The sequence below is a fragment of the Lepidochelys kempii genome, chromosome 16 (assembly GCF_965140285.1).
Source record: "Lepidochelys kempii isolate rLepKem1 chromosome 16, rLepKem1.hap1, whole genome shotgun sequence".
In the NCBI taxonomy this organism is placed as follows: domain Eukaryota; kingdom Metazoa; phylum Chordata; order Testudines; family Cheloniidae; genus Lepidochelys; species Lepidochelys kempii.
The window spans coordinates 9186334-9203425 of NC_136395.1; the positions used below are offsets into that span (position 1 = coordinate 9186334).

General features: G+C 49.7%; 1 protein-coding gene across 2 annotated transcripts in view; it reads left to right on the plus strand.

Annotated features, from left to right (window-relative positions):
* The first annotated feature begins 1023 nt into the window (after positions 1 to 1023).
* The window catches only part of LOC140899116 (dual specificity testis-specific protein kinase 1), a 60105-nt gene continuing 44036 nt past the window's right edge, over positions 1024 to 17092 (plus strand). Inside the window, exon 1 of one of the 2 annotated variants that reach the window (XM_073313995.2) lies at positions 1024 to 1178. The gene's annotated coding sequence lies outside the window, so the exon portion shown is untranslated. The remainder of the gene's footprint in view (positions 1179 to 17092) is intronic. The other variant, XM_073313994.2, reaches the window with a different exon arrangement.

Consider the following 17092-nt stretch of genomic DNA (forward strand, 5'->3'; position numbering starts at 1 on the left):
GCCAGAGCCCTCAGCCCACCACACCCCAACCCTCTGTCCCAGCCCTGAGCCCCCTCCCACACCCCAAACCCCTCATCCCCAGCCCAGAGCCCACCCCCGCAGCCAGAGCCCTCAGCCCACCACACCCCAACCCTCTGCCCCAGCCCTGAGCCCCCTCCCACACTCCGAACCCCTCATCCCCAGCCCAGAGCCCACCCCCGCAGCCAGAGCCCTCAGCCCACCACACCCCAACCCTCTGCCCCAGCCCTGAGCCCCCTCCCACACCCCAAACCCCTCATCCCCAGCCCACCACACCCCAACCCTCTGCCCCAGCCCTGAGCCCCCTCCCACACCCCAAACCCCTCATCCCCAACTCAGAGCCCACCCCCGCAGCCAGAGCTCTCATCCCACCACACCCCAACCCTCTGCCCCAGCCCTGAGCCCCCTCCCACACCCCAAACCCCTTGGCCTCACCCCCAGCACACATCACCCCCATATTAGTGCACATAACAGAATTAATTCCCCACATGGTCGTAAAAAATTAGAGGGAACGCTGGTGGAGAGTGGGTACATTGCATTAGGAGTGGGTGCACTGCCAGGTGGGTATATTGCTCCCCCGGGGGTGGCTGCGTTGCAGTGGCATTGCCCAGTGGAGGCGCACTGGAGGGCGGGTATATCGCACTGGCAGTGAGTATATTGCTCTGGGGATGGGTGCATTGTCGTGGCAGGGGGCTGTATATCGCACTGGGGATGGGTGCCTTGCACCTGCAGGGGAATGCATGATTGGAGGGTGGATGCCTTGCTCTGGGTCTGGGGGCGGGTGACTAGGGGGTGGGTGCCTTGCACCGGCAGGGGGTGCCCGGTGGGGGGCTGCCTTGCGCTGGGCCGGGCCGTGTGATGCGGAGCGGCCGCTCGGTGTGGCCGCTGGCGGGGGAAGTGCGGCGCTCAGCCCCTCGCAGCTTGCCCGGGAGCGGGGAGACAGGCAGGCGCCGAGCTCAGCCCCGCGCGCCTCCCCCGGCTCCGCTCCCAGCGCCGGCGGGCTCGGCTGCCGCTCGCCTGCTGCGGCCGGGCGCGGAGCTCCCCGGGGAGCGGAGCAGGGCGCCCCCGCAGCGCACCGGGGACGGAGCCGGGCTCGGGGGGAAGGAGCCGGGAGCCCGCACCTGGAGCGCGGCAGCCGCCGCTGGCCGAGCCGGCAGCAGGTGAGAGCGCGCCGCGGAGCCGCGTCCGCCGGGCGGGAGCGGGGCTGAGCCGGCCGGGACGGGCTGGGGCAGGCGGGGAAGGGGATGGAGCTCGGTGGCAAGGCGGTGGGCTCAGCGCTTCCCGAGGGGAGACAGCCCCGCCCGCCTGGACCTCCCCGCCCCGCGGCTCAGCAACTTGGGGGACCCACCCCCGCCTTGGGGTCCCTCCCTTGCCCGGGCCCCTCCGTGCAAGCTCCGCCTGCCATCCCTAGCCCTGCCCAGAGCCCCACAAGATGGTTGTTGTCTCTCTGTGTGGCAGCAGGTAGGATCTGGGCCGCGGTTGCACTGGGTGCGCTGCTCACTCACGCTGGCTCCCGGCCCCGAAGAGCTTGCACCGCTCCTGGTTGCAGCGTGGTAGGTGCTTTACAGGCCGGGCGTGCTCATTTAGGTGCCTTCTCCGAAGGCTCCACAGAGCACTATTTTCACGTCTGATCATTTTAGCAGAAACACCTAATCAACCAGTTTTCTTAGTGGTCATTCTTAGGTTTCAGAGTCAACACCCAGTATCTGACTATGGATGGTTCACACCTCTCTGCGCTAATGGGTCAAATTGAGTCCTGAGGCAACAAGGGTGCAACTTCCATTGACTTCAGAGGGGGCTGCAGCCCCTGGTACCAACCCTAGATTTGGTCCATTGTTGCTGACTGACACTGACTGCAGACAGCAACCCTATCAGGTCACATTGGGAAGGTGCTTTAGAACCCTGAGGGTAGGAAATTTTCTTTTCTCAAATAAAAGTTTAAACTCTGCGGAAACTGATGGGGCTGCCAGAGAAATGCCAGTATGGCTGAGGCTGGTTTGGACAGACCCCCAGGAACTAGAGTTCAACATACTAATGACTATAGTAGCTGTAAATGCTAATCAGTTGCCCATGTGCTGGTAAGCAGTTGTCCTGCAGAGGGATCTGAATTTCAGTGCTGGATGAAGTGGTCCCTGTGTATCTGAGATGCACCTCGCAGGTGTGCTGTATGGCTAAATTAATTAATGTTTAAAAAGAACTTTAAGATTTTTGACTGGAAGAGGTTATAGAATGGTAAAATAATTATTTGGATTAGTTAAATGCTGCAGGCGAGTTAGTTCTTCTGCAAAAGGGCTTTTGGTCCCATGGGCCTACTTTGCGCTTTCCTACGAAGCCTTCTGAATTGAAGAGAAACCCTGCCAGGGCGAGGATCAGGGCTATCGCTGTGCTCCAAAGCTGTCCTTTTTGGGGAGTGGAAACGAAGCATGTTTAGAAATTAAGGGGCCTGATCCTGCAGTTCCACCATAGGCAATATTCTCATTGCATTCAGTGGGAGTTGAGCTTGATGAGGACTGTAGGGGAGGAACATCAGGGATACTGTCCTGGATCAGCCCAATGGTCCACCTAGTTCAGTATCTCGTCTTCAACAGTGGCCAGTAACTGCTGCTTCAGGGGAAGGGCCCTGGGTGTTTTAAATGCTGCAAAGAAGGAGCAGATACCCGGAGAAAAAATGTGGATATGACTCAGTGTGAGGTTTTCTCTCTTAACGGGATGTCTTTTTTTTTTTTTGTTTAAACAATTCCTATAACTCTAAGTAACTAAAATAATTTGCTGTTAATGTTGACCACAGATCACATGTATCCTGTCAATGCACATTTTAGCACTGAAGAGAAAAGGAGGTTCCAGCTCAGTTTATTTTTTTGTGGAAAGTTTTCCCTTTCCCAGCTTGTTTGTGATGGGCTACTCACCACAGACGTGGCTCACGGCCATCATTCTACCAATGAGGAAGTCAGGGACAAGTGCCCAGTTCATTGTGGTTCAAGTTCAAATTAGTAGGGCAAGAAATTCCAAAATAGGTTTGTGAGTATTCACCCAAGGCTGAAATTTACTTTCTCAAATTCAGCATTTCCGATGTGCAGAAGATCCAAGAACAAGACACTGGGGAAAGCAGATACTGAGTGTAAGGGATGGAAGGAACGAGAGGACTTTACCTCTTTATTACTCTTGTTTAATATCTGTATTACGGTAATGTGCAAAGGCCGCAATCAAAACAGGGCCCCATTGTGGTGGGTACTGAACAAACCCATGGGATGTCATGGCCCCTGCCCAAAGAGCTTGCAGTCTAATTTCAGACAAGATGCAACAAGCAAATAATAGGAGTGAATGGGGGAAGGGGAGTCTGATGGTGCTAAGACCAAGTGATTGCATAAGGTCACTGTTGCACAACTTGATTGGGTTACCCTCCCCTCGGGTATGTAACTTGCTCCTCTTCCCCCTCCCCCAGTGTTACCCCATCTCCTCCTGGTGTGTTGCTCTCCTTTTCCCCACCTCTTGGGTGTGATTCAAGCCTGGGTGTGTCTCGCCGTCATCTCTCCCAGAAGTATCATCCCTCTCACACCCATGTGGGGTGTGATAACTTGGGAGCGCTATCCCCCCCATGCTGCCTGGCAGCCACATTCTTCCCTGCTCCCAAGGCAGTTATTTTCTAACTGGCTTGTTACCTCATCTCCTCCCTGGGAACCCCCTCTCTGATCTCTCTCCACCTGGAGGTGTGCCATCTCCTCCTCTGTTTATTGAGCTGCTGCTCTGTCTCCTGCTCCCATCTCCCTGTCTGTCCATTACCCCCAGATAATAGAGGGGCCTCTGGAAATGTAGGGCTGGAAAGTTCTGTTAAAGGGACAGTGTCAACTTCATAGGCATCCAGTTTAAATCAATGAGTTGGAAGTTGTTTTGGTTCCTACATCTGCCCCTAAGGCTGCTGCCCCAGCCTGTTTTTGTGGTTTGACAACTATGCTTTCAGATTTATAAATGTGTTTTTTCTCCCCAGCTACTATATGAAAGACTCCTACAAACAACAGGAGAAAGTGACCCTACAAGAGAAGCAGGGAATGCAAAGTGGTGACAATGGGACAGAGTAAATACACTGAAAAAAGCAAATCTTGAATGATAACAAAGAATAGGAATACTGTACCAGCCGATAGCAGTGTGGCCTTAAAAGGGGCTGAGCTGAAGCCAGTGGAAGCTGGGGGTGCTTGGCACCCTCAGCAGCATCAGATCCTTTTTGAAGAGCGAGTTAAAGATTGGAAATAGAGAGCCGTTGGTTTAAGCCAATTTTATCACAACATTTCCCCCAAATCCTGTAGAGTCAGGAGATTCAGAGCCGAGATTAAAAAAGATCATGTGGTTTAATGGGAGAAATATTAGATCATTGTAGTTCAAAAAACCTCAGTGTTAGAAAGATTTGGAAGTCATCAGGCCTCAGTCCAACAAAGTTCTTAAACCCATGACGGATTAGAAGCACCTAGTTCCGCTGTCTTCAGGGAGATTGCTTACATGCAGAACGGTAGGCACGTGTTGCTGTATTGGGGCTTTTGGGCCTCATTCTATCTATGACAGGTCTCAGAGTAGCAGCCGTGTTAGTCTGTATCCGCAAAAAGAACAGGAGGACTTGTGGCACCTTAGAGACTAACACATTTATTAGAGCATAAGCTTTCGTGAGCTGCAGCCCACTTCACTGGGTGCATAGAATGGAACCTATAGTAAGATATATCTGTATACACACACATACAGAGAAGGTGGAAGTTGCCATACAAACTGTAAGAGGCTAATTAATTAAGATGAGCTATTATCAGCAGGAGAAAAAAACGTTTGTAGTGATAATCAAGATGGCCCATTTAGACAGTTGACAAGAAGGTGTGAGGATACTTAACTTAAGGAAATAGATATGTAATGACCCAGCCACTCCCAGTCTCTATTCAAACCCACGTTCATGGTATCTAGTTTGCATATTAATTCAAGCTCAGCAGTTTCTTGTTGGAGTCTGTTTTTGAAGCTTTTCTGTTGCAAAATTGCCACCCTTTCTATCAATCCACTCTATCTATGGAAATCAGGGAAGCTGAGATCAGGGACCTGTCGGCCGCACCGCCTTCATTTTTCCATCAAACCTTAACACTGACCCGCTCAGCTGAAAGCTTGCTCTCGCACATAACATCACTGCTGTCATCGCTCAGGGCATTGTGCATTGATGGCCAGATGCAGCTGTTTGTGCAATACCACACAGGCTATGGTCACACAACACCCTGCCTGTCTGGATAAATTCCACACTTCAGCACTAAAAAGTAAAAATCAGCAGCAAGAAACTCTGTGATAACAAGGCTTGGTCTTTCTCTAGTTTCTGTCTTTACAAAGGGTCCCAAAGCACCTTACAAATGTATGGACTGACACCTAATGTCCTAAAGCAGGCAAAACTCCCTGAAAGCCAGTCAGCAAGGCCTTCGGGATTTGGTTCTGTGTTTACACAGCACTACTTAAATGCACCCACCTGTGTGGGGGGACAGTCGTGTGGAGAGCACACTGAACAACAGGATAAGGAAGAGGGGACGTTTTGCCCGCATAGGAAATTAATGTGCTTGTACTCTTTTCCCCACCTTTATGATATAGATAGAAGGCTGCTTGGTTTTTACCTTAAAATTGTCAGGTGCGGTCTTCCTTGTTTCTGCTGAAGGTCATCGTAGAGGGCTCCGGGAGGTTTGTCAGCCAGTATTTGAAGGAGCAGAGTTGTTAGATCTTTAAAGAGGTCATTTCAGGGTCTCTCCTACCTGATGCTAAGACATCAAAATCAGCGTAATCTCTTTTCCCCCTTCCCTTCAACGTTAATATTTGCAAGGGAAATGTTACGTAAAGTAGCGTGGCTTGGTTCACATTAAAAAGTTCTGTTAAAGGGACAAGTGACAGTGACTGGTTTATGTGGCAAGAGCCCATGCCTTGGCTCTTCTCGAGGCACTGAGTACTGATGGCAAATGCGTTGACTACTATTTCTCAAGTCTTTAATCTGAGCTTTCGGGGCCAGAGGTTTAACTCTGTCTCCCGTGAATCCTGAGTGTCGCAGCCATATGATGAATGTTTGGAATTAGTCCTTTTCCATTTGATCGTTGTAGGGATCAGTGACACCAATATTTCTAACAGGGCTGGTTGCAATAGGACAGATGAGAGGTGCTGCGTTTAAAAACAAACTCTGTGGGTCACATTCATCCCTGTGTAACTTCATCAAAGCCAGTTATGCCGGGGATCAATCGGGTCCTATATGGTTTGTGATATATAGCTAATTAATGAACTCTATCATAATTACACTGAGGCTACGGCTACTGGGATAAGAATAGTATATTCTTACTCCTAGTGACTTAGCCATAAGTAAGTAGTGCAAATATACTTCTCAATAATCATTCATGATTCCACTCTGAAAAGTGACTTTATAAACCCAGCATTGTGGGGCTCTGGGTTCATTTTCTCTCAGTAACTCCAGATCAAGTCTGCTTGGTTTATAATTAGGAAGGCTGTTTGCCCTGCAATCGCCCCCTGTGATCTGAGAGCCAAGCTGGGTACTTCCGGGCTCATGTGCCAAGAGCACCGAAGAGTCTGCATTAAGAACTCAGTGTTGATGGTGCACGAGGCACAATTGATCCAGCTCACTTTCCCAGAGCTGCCTTGGCTCTCAGGGACTCACTGGAATATGATATAGTAAAAATGTAGGGCCAGATTCGTGGGTGCACTAAGGTCATTCTGCTGGTGTAAATATGCTTTGTAGCTTGACTGAGCCCCCTGACATTGGATAACGCGTGCTGGCCTGATTCTGTGCCTACATAGATCACCAGTAGTGCAGCACAGTTGAGAAAAGGGGCATGGCTGGATGGAAAGAGGGCATGGTGTAGGCATTCCTCCAGGTGCAGTATCTGGGTATATTCCTTGGTGATCCACATGTAAATCACATGGAAAACTCTAATGTATATTAGAGCTTCTGAAAGGTTGTTCCACATGGCTGTGGTTTTGGGGACACCTGTGCAGTATGGGGTATGGAGGGAGCAATTCAGTTCACCACCACTCCCGAGTTCTAATAGTCTCTTACACTGACTCATTGTATGTCCTTGGGTTAGTTGCCTAGCCTCTCTTTTGTTCAGCTTTAGTTTTCCAATCTGTAAAATGAGGATAAAAATGCATGCCTGCTTCACAGGGCGAAACGTGGTTATTGATGACTTATTGTCTGTCTGTACAGCACTTTAATTATGTTAAGCGCTAAGTATCCTTATTCTGTATGACCACGAGGGGTCTATTTCAGGTGTTAGCCCAATCTCTCATCTTGCCTAGGGCTGTTACGATCTGCCGTGTGCCTCCCTGCCGGTTGCGTGCTCGTTGAGATGGACACTCATGGAAGGCATTGTGTTTGATGTGTCCAACATTAGCAAGAGATGGTGACTGTGGCATTGCATGTGAGGTTTCTGGAAACAGCCTGGTTGCCTTGAGAAACTTGGGCTAAAACAAGTTCCTGAGCAAATATTGTCTGTTTATACTGTGCTGTGTGTGGAAAGGCATTGAGTCCAGGAAGGGCAGCCGGTCTTTCAGGGAAAGTGTATCGCAGAGATGGATAGGTCACTGACAAGCCATGGGAAAGTTTTAATGCCTTGCAGCTGTGTCTATGCTACGGAGCCTATACTGGCATAGCTATGTCCTATATATCATAACCCTGTAGTGTAGAAGCAACCTGCGCCAATGGAAGGGGTTTTTCCATTGATGTAGCTATGTTGACCTACTTTGTAAGTGTAGACCAGGCCTAAGAACTCAGCAGGCAGCTGCAAAAGGGCAGGGCGCAGGGAGGAGGAAACGCTCAGCAGCAGAGAAAGAGAGGTCAGCAAGGTATGAGCTGATCCTTAATAAATGTGCTGTATCAAGTAACACCCTTACTAAATCGGTTCTCATTTCTGGGGCTTGGCTCATCCCTGGTGTGACTTCACTGATGTCAGGCATGACGTCTCAACGTCAAAGAGATAATGTCTTGGATTCATGCCTGGTATAAGCAGGTGTGATTCAGAGGAGTTGGACATACTTACATGCGGCCTGGATTTGACCCCACACATCTGTTTGAGTAGCCTGCTTTATGGGTATCTGCTGATAAAAGCAAGGAACTGACTCTTCCTTATTGAGTCAACAATAAAATCCTCATCAGCCAGGAGAGCTCAAGATATCACTCTGTGTCTGAATGGCTCTGTACAGGGGTACAACTATACCATATTCCCCAAGCACCCTACTACATGGCTAGTTAGGAACATCAAGAATGGCCCTACTCTGCAGATTGCTCCTTGCATGTGTCCCTCTCGCATCTGTTCACCCCCAGCCAAAGAATCAAAGGATACAGTCATTAAATACCTCAGATGGCGAGGCGGGGCCGGGATAGCCTGAGACGTGCCTGCATAAGTCGGCAGAGAGGGCGAATGCAAGAGGAGGCTGGTGGGTAAGACATTGGACTAGCCCTTGGGAGATGTAGGTTCAGTTTCCAACTCCGCCATGCACTCTTTGTGTGAGTTTGGGCAAGTCTCTTGACAGGAGCATTGTAGAAGCACAAGAGCCATAGTAAGACTAAGGGATTTGTGCTCCAGTCCCTTAATCTCGCCATGCCTCAGTTCCACAGCTGTGGAATGTTTTCCTTTCTCCAACCTTGTGTATTTATATTGGAAACTTTTCGGGGCAGGGGCTGTCTCCTACTGTGTATCTGCACAACACCTAGCCCAATGGTGCCCTGATCTCAGCAGGGGCCTCTATAAACTTGAGTTTGTGGGACCCGGGCTTGTAGACTTGAGTGTCCCTACTGCATTGTAAACCTGGACTTACAGTTGCGCGACACGGGTCTCACAGCCATGCTAATGCGTCCACACTGCACTGTGCAGACCTTCTGACTCGGGTCTGTGGCTTCCCCTGCATTCACACTGGAAAATGACAGGGCTTGGACCTGAGTCACAGTGGGATTCAGGGTCTGGCACACCCTGCAGCAGAGTCCAAGGACCCAGATCCTGAGTAGAGTCAGTCTGATTTGTGTGTGGACAGGAGTGGGGCTTTGGCTGAAACCTGACTCCACAGTCTGGACTGAGAGTGTGGTGTAGACATACCCTAAGTACTAGTATTATGTGTATTATGTGGCAATGTGTATTATGTGTATGTTATTATTATTATAATATTATTATGTGTATGTGGCAATGAGGGAATGCGTCCTGCTCCCTCTATGTCAGAGGTTCTCAAACTGGGGGTTGGGACCTCTCAGGGAGTCGCAAGGTTATTACATGGGGGGTCGCGAGCTGTCAGCCTCCATCCCAAACCCCGCTTTGCCTCCAGCATTTATAATGGTGCTAAATATATAAAAAAGCGTTTTTAATGTATAAGGGGGGTTGCACTCAGAGACTTGCTATGTGAAAGGGGTCACCAGTGCAAAAGTCTGAGAACCCCTGCTCTAGATAGCTATGGTATAGCCCCAGTTACCCTAGGGCAGTGATACTCAGACCTCAGTGGTTCAGGAGTCAAATTAGTGATAGACGTTACACAAAAGAGCCCCAGCCTCAGTGTTGCATTTACTGTAGTTCTCTCTCTCTCTCCATATATTATTCTCACAGCAAATAAGTTAATAACTTACTTAATTAGTTAATAACATAGTATAAGCATCCCCATTGGTTAATTATTAAACCACCCAGTGTTTTAATATAATGAGCTGGAAAGAGCCGCAAGAGGCACGTTAAAGAGCCGCTTGCGAGCCTCAGTCTGAGTATCGCTGCCCTCGTGTCTGAGCGCCTCGCAGTCTTTAATGTTTTTATCCTCACAACACCCCTGTGAGGCAGGGCTGTGCAATTATCTCCAGTGTACGGATGGGGAACTGAGGCACAGAGAGACTACAAGTGACTTGCCCAAGGTCAGCCAGGGTGCCTGTGGCAGAGCAGAGAGAGAGCTGACTCCACCTCTCCCAAGTTCTAGGCTAGTGCACCCTAACCACTGCCCCCTCTTTCAGCAGTTCATGTGCCTACATACATTGCTTTTGTGAGCAGCTGCAAAAGGGCAGGGCTTCTCTGACCCAGCGTGGGCTTCCAGCTGTCAGTTAAAGTGCGGTGCTAATAACTACATTTCTCTCCCATTGCGTGGCCCCACCACCACTTAGCTGCTTCTTAGGGTGTGAAGGAACAAAATATGGACACCATGTAGAATCAAGCACGTGGGTTTATTACGCACAGCGCTGGCGGAGTGTCACCTTGCTTATTAGGCTCAGAGACACTGCCAAACAATTGATTACAATGGATTATATGGATTTTCCATGGGCGGAGGGAAATGACGGGGTAGGCAGTCCCAAACCCCTGGATAGGTCTAGCAGCAAGACAAGATAAGCACAAAAAGAAAAGGAGGACGTGTGGCACCTTAGGGACTAACCAATTTATTTGAGCATAAGCTTTCGTGAGCTACAGCTCACTTGGTCGGATGCAAGATAAGCACAGTAGCCAATGGTCGTCAAAAGGTTACATAATGTCTCCGCCCATGGTTTCAGGTTAACATGACACTTAATTAGTACACAGGTGTTTTCCTTTGAACAATATATAGAGTAGTATATATAGTAGTATAAAATATATATGTTGAATTCTGATTTGGGATCCATAGGAATGAAGTAGCTCCCCTGATTGTCCAACAGGTACACACCTAGGAGTTAAAGCAAAAGGACAAATGAAAAGTATATAGCAATAAAGATTGTCTTTTAGTTGTTCATTTGTGTTTCTAAGGCAGGCACTGGCAATGGCTTGGAGGAGAGGTGCACATCTGTGAGAGGGAGGATAATCATATCTCATACTGACATGTTTGAACCTCTTCCACAAACTCAAGGCTGATGTGTAGGAGGGCACCTCTTCTACAGAAGAAACAGGGCCCCTTTCATTCCTTAGGTCTGTTTGCAACGTTGAGATAAAGCCCTCAATTATAATTTCCACCTAGATTCTTGCTGACCTTATCTTAGCAAAAAGCAAGGTGTCCTTTGTTTGTTCTGATTCTTAGCTAATATTGTTCGCTATTTGCTAGGCCTCTGTCTTCTTGACCAAACTCTGGATTTTGGGCCTGTAAAAAGAGCTGACCCCGTCTATGTAATCAGGTTGTAACATAAACAGCATATGGATTATAGCCCTTCAGGGTGGCACAAAGTCAGATTTTGTTTTTTGAAGGAGAGTAAATCTTGTTGCATAAAAAAGCCAAAACACATTCTTAGAATTCAGAAACTGGACTAAGGTTGAGATCTGGTGTTGGAATTCCCTCCGAGACCTTTTCCAGTTGACTGATCAGGATCCCCTTATCCGGTTCTGGGAGAACACTTTTTATCCAGGTCTCTGGAATCCAGACTCATCACTGAGGTTTCTTTATTATCACTTCATAAAGCGACACATGAGGTTCTGGTGCAGGGGGGTTGGGCTAGGGTGCACCACAACGGCAAAATCAGATGCTATGCAGAAGACTAATGCCCACTCATTGCATTTTTATATTGCATCACACTTCATAATTGGTTTACTGATTTTTATAACCAATCCCTGTATAGATCCTAAACTGTCTACACGTTACAAAATATACAAGTAAGCAAAGCTGCAGCTGCAAACTATCCCACTTACTCTGCTTACTATTTCTTTATTCACAAACTACATATTATTTTCAAGGTCACTTGTGAATTCATGCTCTGTCCATTAATTAATCTGTTTCCTGACTTCTGTTTTCTTTCATTGTTCATGCAAGGCCTACACCTAGAATCTTGGACTCTCTCCTTTATTAGAATCCAGATTTTTGAAGTTGCGTTGCTGACCCAGTGCTGTTGTCAGAGAAACAAGCATAAGATGGATGTGCACTTGGCTATCGTGTCAGAGAATAACTAGGAGTGTTTGTATGATGAAGTCCTAAGATAGGTGCTAGTTGTACTGAACACTCCTTAATCATGTTGAATTTAACAGAATTCATTAAGTTCCAACCCCGTCATTGTATTGCAAGAGCGGGCATTTTGCTTGTGAGGATGAGTTGCATAATTCAATAAAAGGGGCTTTGAAAATGTGCCTTCTAGGATTGAAAAACATCCAAAACACAACAGCCTCTGGGAGATCTGTTAGAACAATTCTGCACTGTAGCCTTTTTAGGGGAAGTGCTAAGTTGCGGAGTGCTTTCCTTCTCTCACCCCTACGTAGTAGCAGAGAAATTTGCCTAAAAAAACAAATCCTTTGTCCTTATTGAATTTGTGCCTTTGAGCAGCATCTAAACTGAAATCATTTAACTGTCCAGGAGCCGTAGTTTCAGCTTGGGAAGTGAGAATCAATGAGAATTGATGGAACTATTGTGATTCATTTTCCAATTTTCTTTATAAATATTTTGAAGTGTTCTAGATGGCGATTAACTTTCTTTGCTTAGAGTTTATCACCATTCCACTGGGGTTGCAAAAGAAACCGCATATGCCTTGATAAATGGGCTGACAGATTGTAGGGTTCCATCAAGTAAGCTTCCTCCCTGGTGTAAGCCATCTGAAGCCAACGGTTACGATGAGAATGGCTTCAGCCCTTAAAGTCCCCCCGTGCTCTTAGCAGAATGCTGGTTTGTGGCAGAGATGCTCCTGAGCAGAGATTCATTTGCAGCAGGATTTTTTTCTGGGGAACTATTTTTTCCTCTTTTCTCAGTGATGGAAGAATACCCTGTCACAAAGATGCGCTAAATATTGCAACATCTCAATCCAAATGGGGGCTCCTGGGAAGCCATTTGATTGGGGCTCTCCATTTACAAGGCCCAAAGTTCAGGGTAGAACCTTGCACCCCACGGCAGTTTGGGGCAGGAGTATTGTTTAATTTGTGCCAGGGCTTGCTAGTGCTGAGCCCCGCGCCTCTGGGCTTGCCGCATCAGTTATGAAAGTGGGGGAAAAAAACCCCCAAAAAACTTGAGCTCCAGCTTCTCTTTCATTACAAATTAAGTAGCTGTGGGGTGGGGTCACAGGAGAGAGCATCAGTTTGTAGAGAGGGTTAGGGGCTCCGGGGTGAAGGTTTCCTGCTAAACAGAGGATGGAGCTGGCAGTGTGTCCCCAGAAATGTGGAAAGGAGAGGCCCTGATTCCCCAGGTAGTTTCAAGGCATCATCATCATCACAGGGCTCTGTCAGCAGAAAGCCTCATGAGCTGGTTCAGAATGATGAGTGGTAAAGATCCTGGTACCATTTCAGCCGTCCTGGGAAGGACGGGGTCTCTCTGCAGCTGCAGGTTAGGTAGCGTGGTGTGAATGGTCCGTAGCTCTGTTAGGCCAGAAACACTGTCCCTATCCGCTCTGACTGCTGTCGGCCCAACACTTAGTGTTGGAGTCCGGGGATAACCTTACACAGCCCGGAGAGCCTGGTGGAATCTGCAAGAAGCAGGAGAGAGAGCCTCTGAGTCAGATTGCGAAACCACCCCCACAGATGGCACCAACCAGGCCCCTTGTTGGCAGCCTCAGCAGAGAGGCCAAGCACTGAATGGGCCATTGACCGAACTCCCTTTGTGCCCTCAGAGCCGTCTGTGCAGGCCGGGTGAGGTGCATCAGCAGGGTGGTGGGAGGGAAGCCAGCTGCCCAGGCTGTGCCAGTTCTGTGAATGCACAGAACTGGATTCCCTGGGGCTGTTGACCCAGCGCCATTCACCACCACAAAATCCACTTCATTCTGTTGAGGTTTTTCCTTCTCTCGGGCATGTTTTACTTGCCGTGGCCCTGGCCTGCGTCTCTCCTTGCTGTTGGCAGCAGGGCTGTTGCTCCTCTGCCAGCATGCTGCACGGGGTCTAGTTTAGGGGGAAGCATTCACTTGCCCAGGAACCAGCTGGGCCACAGCTTCTAGGGTCAGCCTGGTCTGATTCTGCCTTGGTAGATTTAGACAGGGGGTAGCTCAGTTCTGGGACTGAGGGCACAGAGCAGCCCCCCATAGCACCTTTCCCTTGGAAAGGCTCTGATCCTGGAGACAGTGATAGCGATATCGGACTCCTCTCTGCCCATCTTCTCCAGGCTTTTCTCCCCCCTCTTCCTGGCACTGTGCTTCCTTTGCTCCTGGTGGTGGCTTCTCTTGCAGGTCTAAAGATCCCTGTAGTTTGAGAGGGTCCAGTTTGACTTGTCTGCTTATTAATAAACGACTCATCCTCTGCTCTTTCCACGGCCTCTGTTCAGGCCTTACTTAGGCATAACTCCCACTGACAACAGTGGGGACTGAAGCTCCCCGTTGGACCCCAGGAATATAGGGGGTCAATGGGGATATTGGTGATGTGATCCACACCCCAGCTTTCCACTACTGGAGATAGGGTTCGAATCCTAATTTGTACCACAAGAGGGAATCCGCATTGCGGTCTCGCTGCCTTCTGCATTTGTGCCTGTCACAGATCCACAGCATGGCGTGGAGCTTCTGCTAAGCCGAGACCTGGGATTGGAACAACAGAGGATGTGGGGCACAGCAGAGGTGCATTAGCAGCCTGGTATGGGGGGTGCAGGAAAGGAATAGTTGGCGGGGGAGGGCTGTGGGTCAGGATTGAGATGCATCAGCTGAGCTGTCTGGAATCCAGGGGTGGAATAGCTGGAGGAGTTGCAGGATTGAGGTGCCCTGGTGGAGCCCAGGAGTGGAATGGCAGTGAAGCTGCAGGACCAGACTGAGGTTCATGGCACAGATCTATGCGGGAAGTTAGCACAGCTCCTCCCCACGCTGTTCCTTTATCAGAACAGCACAATTAATGCTTCGTTTTCGTGAGAACTAAATTCACTCCTGGGTCTGAAAATGGCTTTAAGAATAACACAAATTGCCTTGACAGACACTTTTGCATTTTTATGAGTTGCCACTTAGTGTCAGCCAGATTCTCGGGGGTGGGAGGGTGAGGAATGGATCTGAGATACTTGGAACCGGCAGCGTGGCTGGGGCACGGAGTGTGTCACTTTGGCACTCACCTAGAGCCAATGGGCAGATTTGCCAGACTGCAATGCAGAGCTCTGTCCTGCAGGCTGGCTTGTCCTTCCCCAGACTCCCCACATTGCAACTCTCACCTCCGGGTATTGTTATGACAAGGCTGTAGAGAGGGTTGAAATTAGAGATGGAAAGACCTGCTAGGACCCATCAAGTTCATCCTTGTAGGGGACTGTAACAGGGTGGCTTGTTGCTGGAGGCCTGGGGCTAGCCAACCCTGATCGCAGAATGAGGCACACCTGAGCTGAATCAGGTACTTCCCTACAAAGGGCAGCGGGTGGCTGCAGTGAAGGGGGAAGCCTCTGTGGAGAGTGAGGAAAGGCTCCTGCAGGGAAGACCCTGAACCAGGGGAGTTGTCCCAGGCAGGGAGGTCTGGGAGAGACCCTGTCCAAGCAGGAGACAGACTGCAAAAGCCCCAGGCAGGAAAGCCTTGTGTTGGGTGAATTTAGGAATGGCCTTTGTTTGAGGATTTTGAGTTTTGTTTGAAGTTTCGTTTCTGTGAATGAGCCCGGTCCCCAGGGAGGGGTACTTTTGACCAAGAAAAAGCCTGAAGGGAAGTTTTATTTGAACAGTCCGAGAGGGGAAACTTAAGGAGGCTGCCCATAGTGTAACCCTTAGGCCACGAGAGGCATCCAGTCTGGTTACAGGGGCCAGGGTTGTTCCTACAGCCAATTCTCTGATGCATGGTCCAGCTTAGAGTTGGTGTGGTTTTTTTTGTTTGTTTGTTTTTTTAAGTACAAACCATGGGATTTCTATCCTTTCCCTCGGACTATTCCAGCGCTTCATAGGTCTCACCACTGGGAAATGTTTCCTGCTATTCAACCCTCACAGCCAGAAGGACGCATCTAGTTCAGGGATGGGCAAACTTTTTGGTTCGAGGGCCACATCGGGGAATAGAAATTGTATGGTGGGCCATGAATGCCAATGAAATTGAGGTGGGGCTGGGGATGAGGAGTTTGGGATCTAGGAGGGTGCTCTGGACTGGGACCGAGGGGTTTGGAGAGCGGGAGGGGAATCAGGGCTCAGACAGAGGTGCGGGAAGGGGTGCAGGCTCTGGGATGGGGCTGGGGATGAGAGGTTTGGGGTGCAGCAGGGTGTTTCGGTCTGGGATCAAGGGGTTTGGAGAGTGGGAAGGGGATCAGGGCTGGGGCAGGGGGTTGAGGCGTGGGGAGAGGCTCAGGGAGTGCAGGCTCCGAGTGGCGCTTACCTCAAGTGGCTCCTGAAAGCAGCGGCATGTCCCCACACAGGCACCACCCCTACAGCTCCCATTGGAGCGCCCCCGGTGTGGTGCGGCCCCGAGCCAGGGCCCCGGCCGGAGCGGGGCTGAGCCACGTGGTGCGGCCCCGAGCCAGGGCCCCGGCCGGAGCGGGGCTGAGCCACGTGGTGCGGCCCCGAGCCAGGGCCAGCTTAAAACGGCTCGTGGCCTGGATCTGGCCCGTGGGCCATAGTTTGCCCACCCCTGATTTAGTTTGACCTCCTGTGTATCACGGGAACCTCACTCAGTTACCCCTGCACTGAGCTCAGTAACTGGTATTTGGCTAAAGCGTATCTTCCAGAAAGGCATCTGGGCTTGATTTGAAGAAACCAAGAGATGGAGAATCCCCCATTCCGTTGATAATCTGTTCCAGTGGTTAAACACCAAACTCCATAAAAATCTTCGTTCTGTCTGTACCCTTCCTTTGTTCGGTGACTTACAGCTATCTGAAAAAAAATCTCCTTTGGCTGTGAAAGTTCATGTTTTCTCAAAGAGCTTGTCTGCCTGGGAACATTTTATTTAAACAGAGCCAGTTCCTCCAATGTGGACATCTCTAAAGTATTTTTATGGCCCCCATCTCAGTAGTATCAGCCCCTCACAATTTTAAATGTTTTTAGCCTCACAACGCCCTTGGGAGGCAGGGCAGTGCTAGAATCCCCATTGGCCAGATGGGGGACTGAGGCACAGATAGACGAAAGGCTTGTCTGCACAGCAGGTTACTGCGTGGCACTCCAGGGCTTTCACAGCGGACGTGGCCAGATGGTGCACTGCAGATTCACCCCCTGGCTTACTGAGCGCTAATGCACCATGTAGACAAGGCCCTCGTGGCTTGTCCGAGGTCACATACGAAGTCTGGGGCAGGACAGGGAAGTGAACCCAGTCTCCCACGTCCG